This window comes from Hemiscyllium ocellatum, unplaced genomic scaffold (assembly GCF_020745735.1).
Source record: "Hemiscyllium ocellatum isolate sHemOce1 unplaced genomic scaffold, sHemOce1.pat.X.cur. scaffold_1131_pat_ctg1, whole genome shotgun sequence".
NCBI classification, from domain to species: Eukaryota; Metazoa; Chordata; class Chondrichthyes; order Orectolobiformes; family Hemiscylliidae; genus Hemiscyllium; species Hemiscyllium ocellatum.
The window spans coordinates 71,387-85,964 of record NW_026867683.1 but is presented as its reverse complement, the minus strand read 5'-3'; the positions used below and the strand labels follow the sequence as shown (position 1 = coordinate 85,964).

Genomic DNA, 14,578 nt, shown 5'->3' with positions numbered 1-14,578 from the left:
TGAGGAGACAAGCAACATTTAAGAGATTGGAATTCCTGGTGTTTGGGATTGTGTAGATGTCTGATCAGAAGGTCAGCTTCACATCAGATACAACTGTAATATTGTGAAGAGTGTAGTTCTGCTGCATCGTTCCCAGTGAGAGGGAGAGGCTCAGCAGTAAGGGAAAGGAATTTGTCAGACAATGGGTTTAACCATTACAATGTTTCATTGGAGGAAACTGCACCTAATCGAGTAGTGGGAATGTGGTAAGCAGTTTGATAACTGAGTAACAGTGGAGTAATGGAGAGGGATGATGGGGGGGGGGGGAGAGCTGGGCATCGTCAGTGTACATGTGAAACCCAACATGGTGCTTTTGCACAATGGCACCTCCTGGCAGTATGTATGTGAGATACAGGAGGGGCCAAGGACACCAAATGCAAGGAACTCAGAAAGGAAAGGGAGAGAGTGGAGATGGAGCAGGATTTTGGGAGAGAAGGATAAAACCAGAAAAGACAGAACAAGGAACAATATTGGTGAATCAGTGAGGGGGACTGATGAGAAGGAGGAGGAAAGAGAGTTGGAAAGTCTATAGTTTAGTGAAATTAGGGTAAAGGGTCAAGATGAGTTCTGATAAGGCTTGACAAGAGACTGGAAGAAGATGTAAGTTTAGGACAAAAACCAGGAACACCATGTGAGGCAGTTTGGCTCTGTGGGCTAGTGAGAGGGAGGGAAGCAGCAGATTGGATTATCTCAGTCTTAGTGACAGAGAAACGCCATGTGCTCCAAACTCTTCTTGTTGGATGGAGGAGACAGGAGGATGGACAGTGTTTCACAAAGAAACAAAACCTGGGTAAGTGATATTTAAAGTGATTAAACAAACCTAATATATTTAACTTTTATCCAAAATATTAAAACAAATGACTGAAGTCCTGGTTCGAATCCCAACTTGGCAGATGGTGGAATCTGAATTCAAGAAAAAAATAACTGGAATTAGGAATCTCCTGATCTCCATGAAACCATTGTCAATGGCAAAAACAATCCTGCCAACCCGACAGTGGCCCAGCCAGCTACTCACTGTATTAATCACTGCAAAGTCTCAACAAAGGAATGAAACTGGGTGGACCACTCGGTATCTAACAAGGCACCAGAAAATACAGCCACAGAATCAGCCCTCTGGATGGTGCAACGTCCTCCAGACTAACATCTGGAGTTTGGTGCCAAAATGTGCAGAGCTGTCTCACAGACCAATCAAGGAACAGCCTGACATTCTCATACTCATGAAATCAACCCTTACAGACAATGACCAGACACCACCATCACCATCCCAAGATATTGAGATTGTGGTGATGGAAAAGCACAACAGGTCAGACAGCATCCGAGGAGCAGGAGAATCGACGTTTCGAGCCTAAGCCCTTCATCAGCCTGACCTGCTGCGCTTTTCCAGCACCACACTCTCGACTCTGATCTCCAGCATCTGCAGTCTTCACTTTCTCCTGAAATCTCTGAATATGTCCTGTCCCACCAGCAGGACAGACCAGGAAGAGGTGGTGGCACAGACAGGGAGGATTTGCTCTCGGAGTACTCAGCATTGACTCCGGACACCAGGAAGTCTCATGGCTCCTGTTGATTACTAGGTACCGTCCTCCCTTGGCTGATGAATCACTTCTCTTTCATGTTGAACACCATTTGGAGGAAGCACTGGGGAAGTAAAATGGTGTCAAACGTACTCTGGGTACAGGATTTCAATGTCCACAATCGAGACTAGCTCTGCAACAGAATTACTGACTGAGCTGGTCAGGTCCTAAAGGACACAGCTGTTCAACTGAGTCTGCAATGGGTGGTGAGGGAACCAAGAGGGAAAAAACATACTTGATCTCATTGTTATGAATTGACCAGCTGCAGATACATCTGTCCATGACGGTATCGGACAGGACACATTCCTCTTGGAGACAAAGTCTTGGCTGAAAGTTGAGAAAAACCTCCATTGTGTTGAGTGACACTATCACCGTTCTAAATGGGACAGACTTTGAAGAGATGTAGAATCTCAAACTGGATCTCTGAGGCACTGTGGGACATCAACAGCAGCAGAACTGTACTCCAGCACAATCTGTAATCTAATGGGTTTGTAAATCCTGCTCTCACCCATCACAATGGACAGGAAAGGAGGGCATGCCAAGAGCAGCACCAGGTGTACCTAAAAATGAAGTGCCAACCTGGTGAAGCTACCAAACAGGACCATCTGCATTTCAAACAGCATCAGCACCAAGCCACAGAGCTAAGTGATCCTACATCCAATGGAACAGATCGGAACTCTGCAGTTCTGCTACACCCAGTTGTGAATGGTGATGGACAATTAAATAACTCACTGGAGGAAGCATCACAGATATCCCCACCTTTACTGATGGAGGGGCCTCACACATCCATGCACCAGATACGACAACAGCATTTGCAGCTATCTGTATCCAGAAGTGCAAAGTGGGATGATCCATCTCATCCTTCTGCAGTGGTTTCCAACATCACAGATGCGAGTTTTAAGCCAGTTTGATTCAGTTTGGATAACATCAAGAAATGGCTAAGTAGTGCAAAGGCTACGGGCTCTGGCAATAATACTGACAGAGGAGGTTCCAGACTGAGTCTGTCTGTCATAGAGAGTATGGCTGCCTCATGGAGTTTGAAGCACTGCAATGGGTCCATGCAAGTCATGTTAGTCAAGGATATTATAACGGTGGCTGAGAGTACTTTTGATGAGGACTCTATTACTGAGGTAGTGTGGGCTGAGGTTAGAAACAGGAGAGGAGAGGTCACACTGCTTAGAGTTTTTTTTATAGGCCTCCACAGAGTTCCAGGGAAGTTGAAGAGAGGATTAGCAAAATTATTCTGGGTAAGAGCAAAAGTACCAGGGTGGGCATTATGGGGGACTTTAGCTTTTGTGCAGAGAGGTAGCGAGTCTGTTTGAGAACGTGGCTGAAGAGCTTATGGGGGACTTTAGCTTCCCCAACATTGACTGGGAATGCTATAACTCTCATATGTTGGGTGATCAATTTTTGTCCAGTGTGTACAGGAGGGGTTCCTGATACAGTATGTCGAAGGCCAACAAGAGGGGAGGCCACATTGGATCTGGTGATTGGTAATGAACCAGGCCAGGTGTTTGATTTAGTTTTAGGTGAGCACTTTGGAGAGAATGACCATAATTCAGATATGTTTAGTTTAGCAATGGAAAGGGACAGGTACATGCCACAGGGCAAGAGTTATCAATGGGGCAAGGACAATTATAATGCAATTACGCAGGAATTGGGATGCATAGAATAGCGTAGCAAAATGCAGGGGATGCAGAGAATGAAAATGTGAAGCTGGTTTATGGGACAGATATTGCACGTCCTTGATAGGTATGTCCCTGTCAGGCAGGGAGGAAGTGATAAGGTAAGGGATCCGTGGTTTATTACAGAAATTGCATCGCTTGTTAAGAAGAAGAAGGAGGCTTATGTGTTGATGAGACAAGATGGTTCAGATGAGGAGATGGAGAGTTACAGATCAGATAGGGAGGATTTAAAGAGAGAGTTAAGAAGAGCAAAGAGAGGACACGAGCAGTCTTTAGCAAATAGAATAAAGGAGAACCCTAAAGTTTTCTATAGGTATGTGAGGAATAAAATGATGATTACGGTAGGAACAGGTCCAATCAAAGACAGAATGGGAAGTTGAGTGTGTACCATGTGGAGATCGGAGAGGTGCTAACGAACATTTCGCATTGGTTTTCACTCAGGGAAAGGAGAATATTGTAGAGGAGAAGAATGTGGTATGAGATATTAGACTAGAAAGGATCGTGATTAGTTAGAAACAGGTGTTATCAATTCTAGAAAGAGTGAAAGTAGACAAGTCCCCTGGGTTGGATGGGATTTATCCAAGGATTCTCTGGGAAGCTAGGGAGGAGATAGCAGAGCATTTGGCTTTCATATTTGAGTCATCATTGTCTACACGTTTGGTACCAGAGGACTGGAGGATTGCAAATGTTGTGCCTTTGTTCAAGGGCAGTAGAGATGACCCAGGTAATTATACACCAGTGAGCCTGACTTCTGTTGTAGGAAAGGTTTTGGAAAGGATTATAAGAGATAAGATTTATAATCATCTTGCAAACAACAATTTGATTTCAGATAATCAACATGGTTTCATTAAGGCAGGTCATGTCTCGCAAACCTCATTGAGGTTTTTGAGAAGGTGACCAAGCATGTAGATGAGGGTAGGGAAGTTGACGTGGTATACATGGACTTCAGTAAAGCCTTTGATAAGGTTCCACATAGTAGGCTGTTGGAGAAAATGCAGAGGCATGGAAATGAGGGTGATTTAGCAGTTTGGATTAGACACTGGCTTTCTAAAGGAAGGCAGCGAGTGGTGGTTGATAGAAAATATTCAACTGGAGTCCAGTTACTAGTGGTGTGCTACAAAAATCTGTTTTGGGACCACTGCTGTTTGTCATTTTTAGAAATGACTTAGACGCAAGCATAGGTAGATGGATTAGTAAATTTGCTGATGACACTAAAGTCGGTGGAGTAGTGGACAGTGTGGAAGTGTGTTACAGATTGCAGGGGGACTTGGATAAACTGCAGAATTGGGCTGAGAGGTGGCAAATGTAGTTCAATGCAGCTAAATGTGAGGTGATGCACTTTGAGAAGAATAACAGGAAGGCAGAGTACTAGGTCAATGGAAAGATTCTTGGTAGTGTGGATGTGCAGAGGGATGTCGGAGTCCATGTACATAGATCCCTGAAAGTTGCCACCCAGGTGGATAGTACTGTTAAGGTGACATATGGTGTGTTAGGTTTCATTCATAGAGTAATTGAGTTCCAGAGCCGCAATATCATGCTGCAAAGATACAAAAAGCTGGAGCAGCCATACTTGGAATACTGTGTGCAGTTCTGGTGCCCATATTTCGGGAAGGACAGGAGGAATTGGAAATGGTGCAGAGGAGATTAACCAGGATATTGCCTACTCTGGAGGGAAGGTCTTACGAGGAAAGGCTGAGAGACTTGAACCTGTTCTCCTTGGCAAGAAGGCTAAGAGGGGATTTGATAGAGACATACAAGATGATCAGAGGCTTAGATAGGGTAGACAGTGGAAGTCTTTTTCTAGGATGATGATGTCAGTATGCACGAGGGGGCATAACTACAAATGAGGAGTGATAGATTTAAGACAGATGTCAGAGGCAGGTTCTTTACTCAGAGAGGGGTAAGGTTGTGGAACGTACTACCTGCTAATGTAGACAACTCAGCCACATCAGGAAGATTTAAACAATCCTTAGATAAGGACATGGGTGATTTTGGGATAGTGTAGGGGTGAGAATCAGTTCACAGGTCAGCGTGACATCAAGGACTGAAGGGCCTGTTCTGCGCTGTATTGTTCTATGACTATTGTGCTACAAGAGATTTCTGCTGTCTTAAACAGAGTGACAGATCTTGTATGTTGGCTTACGAAATGTCACTGATCGCTACCAAAAATGTACGAGGTCAAGTTAGGGCAATAATAAGTTGCTGCAACAGGAGGGGAGCAGGTAACTCCATACAAAACCCTGCTTCTTCTCACCTATTTTTACCTCCAAAATAGAGGGAAAGCACCTCTGGATCCCACCACAACAATTTGCCCCACAATCCTGGTATCTGGCTGCGCACTAGGTGGAGTGGAATAGTCTGTACTGGGACCCATTGGGGCCCTGAAACACTTGGTAAAGACTAAAATCATCTGAGCATTGAGAACCCCACCACATTGTATGCATTTTCTATTGTTTTTACTCGGTTCCCTTGTTTTTCCGAATGAACCTGTTTAAAGTTGTTATTAGACACACCTGCACTCGCTGTGAATTGAACCCAGGCCTCCCGGTCAAGATTCGGGATATTTTCACCGCATCACAAGACATCGACTCTAAATTCCCTTGTCCCTTAATGTTTCTGGTGCTTAGCTGCTGAGTCACGCCCGAATCAACTCTGCAAATGGGAGGAAGGGGCGGAACTGGAGGACCAAGCAGCGGCCGGTCCTCCAACCAGAGTGAGTGAGGGGCGGGGCCAAAGCATTCTCGGGAGTGAACGCGTCAGGATTGGTCAGAATGCAAACTGTTTTGCAGGATTGATCGTTTTCACTACATAGTGGAGTGTTAAACCTCTGTCATAAATCAATGTGAGATTTTAAGAAATAGTTGTGATGTAAATCTGATAACGTACATATTTTCAATCGATTTGCACAAATTGAGTAAGAAACTTGTTTTCAAACTCAGAACGACTGGTAATTTACATACTTGGCCAGTATGGTTGAGTTGGACCGAACAATCTACTCTCATACTAGCCAGCTCTATATCTGTAAGTCGACAGAACTGTTGTTAATGACAAATATTTCACCCATGATTCTCTTCAGTTATGAATAATCTGTATAAACTCACCGGAAACCTCAGACGCACGCGCAGTTTGGTTCCTATGTGGCACATGCGCAGTGTCACACTGATCGGGACAGGGAGAGGGAGAGACACGGAGCTGAATTCTCCGGCAAGTAGCTGCGATCGGCTTCAGAGAGTGAGCTCAGAGCCGGTGTGTGGGAGCGTCGCTGGGAGAAAGGAGCGGACAGAATTCACAAATCTCGGATAGAGGTAAAAAAAACCAAAAAGCCCCTCCAGGCCCGGGGAAGGAGGTGGCGGTCTCTGATCAGGGAAGCGGCCCAGGGTCACGGCCGCCATTTGTTTGAGGGAAGAGGGAGCGCTCTGGGCCGCCATGTTGTGAAGGTCAAGGTGGGGCGGGGCTATCGGGGTCTGTAGAACAATCAGAGGAAAGGGAAGCCCCATTGTTATTGATGAATTCCATGAACACAGCGTCACTGGGCGGTCCCGCAGGAATCTCCTCTCTCAGTCCCTGCTGTGATGTTTCACCCCAATCACAACCAGCAGCTCTCCTCCTCTCTCAGCTCCCCTTCTGTCCTTCCTGCAGCATCTGTCCCCTGGGGCATTGAGCTGCCTGTCCTGTCCCTCCCTCAGCTGTTGTTCTGTAATCCCTGTGATATGCCAGTCCCATCTTAGATTACTTCACTAAAGACAGGGATGTATCCGATGGATTTTTCTTAACATCAGCAATTGTTTAATACTCACTTACATGTTTTTAATTACATCATTTTTGAAGCATTTATTTCACATTCAATCATTTGCAATGGTGGGATTTGGACTTGTGTCCAGAGAACACTTGCTGAGTTTCTGGATAAATCGTCACACAATAATGCCCCAAGGCCATCACTTCACCTGCTCACAGTTTGTATATCCCAGTGCAACATGAATCAAAACCCTTTCTTCCTGCACAATTGTTTGACCCGGCGCTCTGGTGTAGTGACTCAGTACCTCACCGTCTGGTATCCCTCACTGTGGGGGTCTAATTGCTGCTTCTGTCAGCGTCTCTCACTTTTGAAGCTACTCCAGATCATGAGCCAACAGAATTCTCCGCTCCAGAGAGATGAGGCAGCACAGGTCAGGAATGGAGACTGGGATTTTCCAGATCTATGTGGGGCTCAGTGCCATTCTATATGTGTCACCCTCAAAGCATTAGTCTAATTTCCCATTCTGCCCCTTTCTGTGTCTTCTACAGGTACTCATGGAGTTCCTGACTCAATAGACTTGCCAACTGCTGGTTGGGACGATGGTTGGTCAGCCGGAAAGACACAGTCAGGGAGGTCGGAGTCTTCAATCAATCCTGCTGCCAGGTAAGATCATTCCAGTGCACAGAGCAGAAAGTAGTAAGAGGGATCCAAACATCAGCTAACAAAACAGGACATAGAGAAAGTGCTGGAGGGGGAGCACAGTACAGACACAACCCAGGCTCAATCACCATACCTGCTGCAAGTTTTGTTGTAATGAGACAGCATCGGGAGTTCCCAGTTATCAGTCCAGGCCTGTGCTTTCTTAGGGAGCATCAGAACAACTGAGGGGAAAGCAGGCCTCCCATGAGAGGATGGTAATGCAATCTGGGATCTTTCTGTTCCCTATTCCCTCTCCAACACTATCTATGGCTTGTATTGAGGACCAGTGTCTTCAATCATTCTAACTCCTATCACAGTTCCTATCTCTGTCATCTCCTCCCCTCTCACCAATTATTTCACATATTTGAAACCTCCAGTCCAGATGACCATCCTTATCGCTGTAACTTGCTTCAATCTCTACAACATGCCTTGTCTCGATAGTCTTCTCCTCCTCCAATAACTGCAGACGTAGGGTCTGTTTCTGTGCGGCATGATTCTTCGGCCGAGGTTTCCTAAATGGAATGAGTCACATTTGCCTGTGTTTGGCCCATATCCCTTCAAACCTTCTCCTCTCCATGTACCTGCCCAAGTGTCTTTTCCATGTTGTAATTGTACTTGATTTTACCATTTCCTCTGGCAGTCCATTCCGTCTATGCACCATCTTCTGTGGATAATGTTGCCCCTCAGCTCCCTCTTTAAATCCTTGCTCTCTCACCCCACCTTTATGCCTCTAGCTTTGGACTCACCTACCCTTGGCTATTCACCGTACTTAGGCCCTACATTGTTTCATAAACCTTTATAAGGTCACCCCGTGGCCTCCTCTGCCCAGGAGAAATATTGACGACAGTGTTACCAATATCTCCAACTCATGTACTCAATGCTCTGACCAATGAAGACAAGTGTGCCAATTACCGCTTTCAACACCCTGTCCCCCTGTGATGCCAGTCCAAGGAACAATGTAACTGCACCCCTTGGTCTCTCCCTTTTCTACAACACTCTCCAGGGCCCAACCATTAACTGGTTTGTCTGATTAAATCCAATACCTGAATTAAACTCTATCTTTCATTCCTTGGCCCACTGGCCCAGTTGATTAATATTCCCTTCGATATCTATATTCCCTGCCCACTCTTCCACTAATCTTGGTATCCACAAACATACTAACAGGGACTGCTCTCTTTTCACTCAGATTGTTTATGTAAATGGTGCACAACAGTGGTCCCATCACCAATCCTTACAGCACACTGCTGGTCAGAGGCCCCAGTTTAAACAACAACCCTCTCCCACCATCCTCTGTCTCTCACTGTCATCCCATTTTGTATCCAGTTGGCAAGCTCTCCCTGATCCTTTGTTATCTACCGTTACTAACCAATGGATCATGCTTCACCCTGAACAGGGGTTTGCGGAAGCCAGAAACAACGTCTGTTGCTCTGCCTTTGTCTATGTTTTTGGTCACATCTTGAGCAAACTCCAGTCAAGTTTGTGAGACATGTTATCCCACGCACAAAGCCATGCTGGCTGTTCGTAATAAGGCCTACCTGTCAGAACGACCTCCAACAACTGACCCACCCTGATGTCTCGCTCATCAGCCTGTAGCTCCCTGGCTTTCTCTTGCAGCCTTTCTTAATTAATGACACAACATTATAATCATAGTCAGAGAGTCATACCACACTGTTCGGTTAACACTAACCATACTCTAAAACGGATCTCATCCCACCTACCTGTTCCTGGATCATATTCCTTCATACCTTTCTTATTCCTGCCCTAATCCAAATGTCTTTTAAACATTGTAAATGTCCCCACATTCACCCCTTCCTTGGGAAGTTCATTCCACACACAACCCATCCTCTGTGTAACAATGTGCTCCTCATGTCTTTTTTTTATATGTCTCTCCTCTAAACTTAAAAATGTAATGCCTTGCCTTGAAACTCCCCTGTCCATGGGAAAGACAACTCCCATTAACTCGATCTATCCTCCTCATGATTTTATAAACATCTATGAGGTCATCTGTCAACATTCAGGTTTCAGTGAAAAATACCAACCTGTTCAGCCTTTCTTTATACTGAAGCCTTTCATACCCAGCCACATCCCAGTAAATCTCCTCCCAACCCTTTCCTGCTTAATAATATCCTTCCTATAACTGGTCGACCAGAACTGGACACAGTATTCCAGAAGAGGACTCACCAATGGCCTGTATAATCTCAATATGGCTTCCAACTCCTATATCCAAAGGACTGAGCAGTGAAGGCAAATGAGGCAAGCACCTTTTTTTAAACTATCCTGTCTCTCCATGTTGCAAATTTCAAAGAATTATGTACCTGAACCCTGAGGTCCCTCTGTTCTACAACACACTACCGAAGGTCCTACCATTAATTGTATAAGCCCTGCCCGTGTTTGTTGTACCAAATGCATTCCCGCACATTTATTCAGATTGAACTCCATCTACAGTTTTTCAGCCATTCACACATTTCATCAGGATCCCTTTGTAATCTCAGAAAACCACCTTCACTGTCCACAATGCCACCCTCCAGTCTATCAGCCTATCACATGCATCTCTCTATGGTACAAATATCTCTGCTAGGGGCCCTACAATGTCTTCACCAGCTTCCCACAATGTCCTGAGGTACATTTGGTCAAGTCCTGGGGATTTATCTACCTTTGTGTTTTAAACCCTCCAGCACCTCCTCTTCTATAATGTGGACTCATTTCAAGACATTGAGTCATAGAGATGTACAGCACGGAAACAGGCCCTTCAGACCAACTCCTGCATGACGTTTCTAGTCACATTTGCCACAATTTTGCCAATATCCCTCTAAATCTTTGCTATTCATACACCCATCCACATACCTGCAAATAGCCTCCCCAGATCTACTTTAAAAATTCCTGTCGAATACTATCTTGCTCCATTGAATAACTTGAACTTGTGGGCCAGGCCTTTCCTTTTCCATCACTATTTTCAAACGAATACAATTGTGGTGACTTTCCAAAGTGCTCCCCCACTAACACCTCAGTCCCGTTCCCGACCTTGTTTCCCAAGGGGAGGTCAGCTTTAGCCCCATTCTCCAGTTGGGCCACTTACATAATGACTGGGAGTTTCAGGAACACACTTAACAAATTCCTTTCATCCAAATGCTTAACTTAGTAGGAATCCCAGTCCAGGTTTGGAACAGTTAGGATCCCCTATCATTACAACCCTAATATTCTAAGAGATATCTGAAATCTCCTGACATATTTGCTCCTTCATCTCCCATTGCCTATCGCTGTAGTCCGACCATAGAAAACTAATGGCCAATTTTTATTTCTCAGTTCCACTAATATCGTTTAACTGGGCGATCCTGCATGAATACTCCCTCTAGGTCCTGCTGGGATGTTTCCCCCAGTCAAAACCACCAGCTCTCCGCCTGTTTTGCCTCCTGTTCTATCCTTCCTGCAGCATCTGTCTCCGGAACATCGAGCTGCTGGGCCTGTCGCTCCCTCAGCTGTGTTTCTGTAATACCTATGGTATCCCAATCCCATGTTCCCATCCATGCTCTGGGTTTATCTGCCTTATCTGTCTGGCCCTTTGCATTGAAATAACTGCAGTTTAATCCACCCGTTTTCCCTCATTGTCTGCTATGTTCGTGCCTGCCTTGTCTATTTATATTGCTGTCTACAACATCTGTACCAGCCTCAAATTTCCTTCTGGCCTTACAACTCTTTGGAGTCACACAGCCCTGCCAGACAAGTTTAAATCCTCTCGAGCAGCTCCAGCAACGTTCCCCACCAGGATATGGGTCCCCCTCCTGCTCCCAGTTCAGGTGCCTTCCCAGCCCTGTCTACCTGTGCTGACACCTTCAGACATCCAGGGACTTGCCCACCAAGGTCCCTGTGTTCCTCAGTACTCCAGGAGGACCGACCATTCATGATGGATATCATTTGTTTATGAGACTTCCCACAGTGCATTGCCTCACAGTGATCAGAAGTAAACTCTGTCTGCCATTACTCTGCTCAGTTTATCATCTGATGGACATTAGACTGCAGCCTGAGTCCATCCCCCTCACCATGGACAACACCCTCACCTTTCATGTTATCTACAAACCTACTAATGTTACCTTCTGCTTTCCCATCCGAGTGATTAATGTCCATAATGTCCAGCAATGGCTCCTGCACAGATCCCTGTGGTACACCCGCTGGGCAAAGGCTTTCAATCACAAAACCAACCCTCCACCAATTGTGGAGCCAATTTACCAACTGACCTTGGATCCCATGGGATCTTCCCTTTTGGACCAGCCTTCCGTGTGGGACCTTGTCAAAGACCTTAATGAACTCCATGTAACCCACATCATCTGTACTGCCCTCATCAATATCAGAGGGCAGTCGTCTAGCAGATCCATACAGACAATCCTGACTGAAACTGCGCGGGTATCCGTTTCTGGCGAATACATTGTAGAGGTGTTCTTCTTCCTCTTTTTGCAGTTCTGGTGTACTGCAGTGTGTTGTGGCCCTTTTGAACCGTGTCTTGATGCAACTTCTTTTGTGTGTGTTGGGGTGGTTGCTTTCGTAGTTCAGGACTTGGTCTGTGTGTGTGGCTTTCCTGTATACCTTTGTGGTGAATTCTCCGTTCGGTGTTCTCTGTACCATCACGTCTAGGAATGGGAGTTGGTTGTCCTTTTCTACCTTTGTAGTGAATCGGATTCCTGTGAGTGTGGCGTTGATGATCCGGTGTGTGTTCTCTATTTCTGTGTTTTTAATTATTACAAAGGTGTCATCCACATATCTGACCCAGAGTTTGGGTTGAATTTGCGGTAAGACTGTTTGTTCTAATCTTTGCATTACCGCTTCTGCGATGAGTCCAGAGATGGGTGAGCCCATGGGTGTGCTGTTGATTTGTTCACATATTTGGTTGTTGAATGTGAAGTGTGTTGTGAGGCACAGGTCCAGTAGTTTGAGTATGCCGTCTTTGTTGATAGGTTCCCCGTCTTGTTGTCTGTTCTGTACGTCCAGCAGGTTGGCTATTGTTTCTCTGGCTAGGGTTTTGTCAAGAGAGGTGAACAGTGCTGTTACGTCGAATAGTTTCTTCCTTGTCTACGTGTGTATTTCTGATGATGTCCAAGAATTCCTGTGTTGACTGTATAGAGTGTCTGGATCTGCTGATCAGGTGTTTCAGTTTCTGTTGTAGCTCTTTAGCCAGTTTGTGTGATGGTGTCCCTGGTAGTGATACTATGGGTCTGAGTGGGATGTCTGGTTTGTGTACTTTAGGTAGTCCATAGAATCTGAAGGTGTTGTTGCTTTCAGTTTTCATTATCTGTAGGTCAAACGTGGTTATCTATCTTTTTTGTAGTTTCTCAGTGTGTTGTTTATCCTATTGGTGAGCTGTGGGGTGGGGTCAAACACCACGCAATTTCATCAACAGATGCCTCAGGGAAAGACAACAGAACGAGGACATGCCGCGGCCCAGAGGACTGGCCATGTTACCATACGTCAAGAACATTTCTGAACTGACAGCCAGACTACTGCGACCACTCGGACTCAACAGCACACAAACCAACAGCCACTCTCAGACAACAGCTCACCAGAACAAAGGACCCGATACCCAGCATGAGCAAAACCAACATAGTGTACAAAATCCCATGCAAGGACTGCACAAGACACTACATAGGACAAACAGGAAAACAGCTAACGATCCGTATCCAAGAACACCATTTAGCCACGAAACGACACGACCAGCTATGCTTAGTAGCCACACACTCCTATGACAAGCAACATGAATTTGACTGGGACAACACTACTATTATAGGACAAGTCAAACAGAGAACAGCCAGGGAATTCCTCGAGGCATGGCACTCATCCACAGATTCAATCAACAGACACATCGACCTGGACCCGATATACCGGCCACTGCAGCGAACAGCTGGAACTGGCAACCGGAAGCGGCAGAGACAAACCACTATAAATGCCGGAGGAAACATCACAGAAGCGCTTCACAGGAGGCTCCCAAGCACTGAGGATGTAACCTTGACAGGGGACGAAACGTCTGCAATACAAATTCCCAGCTCGGCGAACAGAACCACAACAACGAGCACCCGAGCTACAAATCTTCTCCCAAACTTTGAAGCCCTTTAGACTCTACAAAGCTCCGTCATGAACAAGCCCCCATCTCGCTATTTCCTTTGCCTTCTTCAGTGTCTGCAACTCGCTGTATCTTCCAGTAACGCTCTTTAGTTACTGCAGGTCTGCCTAGCTCCCCAGATAACCTGTTCCATCCCCTACAGCTCCCTCAATCACTGTAACACCCTCTGCTCTGTCTAATCCTCCTATTTCCCACTGTCTTCCAGGTACAATGGTGATCCTGTAAGAGACCAGTGCGGAATGGGATGTTATAAATCTCAGCTGAGGCTTGCGGCCTACCATTACCTGGGAGTCACTAAGGGAGAGAATCTGAGAGAGAGCAGCACAAAGCGGGAGAATATAAATCAGCAGCGAGGGTCAAGGCCGACTGGGACTTGGATCTGGAGAAACAGCAGAGCAGGAGGCTCGAAATCAGCACCGAGTCACAGAGGGAGTGACCGTGTGAGGGAGCAACTTGGAGCAGGAGCTTGAGGCTGACTCACACCTGGGAGAATATAAATCAGCACTGAGGATCGAGGCCTAGCTGTACCTGGGAGTGACAGAGACGGTGACCCTGTGAGGGAGCAGACTAGAGTGAGAGCTGGACGATTACACGTCCGAGGAGACACATCACTGTGTGTGCACGTGTCCCTCCCTTGTTCTGTGTTTGTGTGTGTGTGTACGTGTGTGTGTCCCCTTCCCTCGCTGTGTGTGTGTAACTCTCCTCACTGTGTGTGCCCCTCCCTCGCTGTGTGTGTGTG

The 14,578-nt window shown here is 46.0% G+C and overlaps 1 long non-coding RNA gene across 1 annotated transcript; it reads left to right on the top strand.

Moving 5' to 3' along the window:
• The first annotated feature begins 6,460 nt into the window (after positions 1-6,460).
• On the top strand, positions 6,461-14,401 carry LOC132809357 (uncharacterized). Its single transcript, XR_009642272.1, has 3 exons — positions 6,461-6,603; positions 7,583-7,697; positions 14,045-14,401. It is a non-coding gene; the product is annotated as an uncharacterized LOC132809357 (long non-coding RNA).
• Positions 14,402-14,578: the final 177 nt, after the last annotated feature.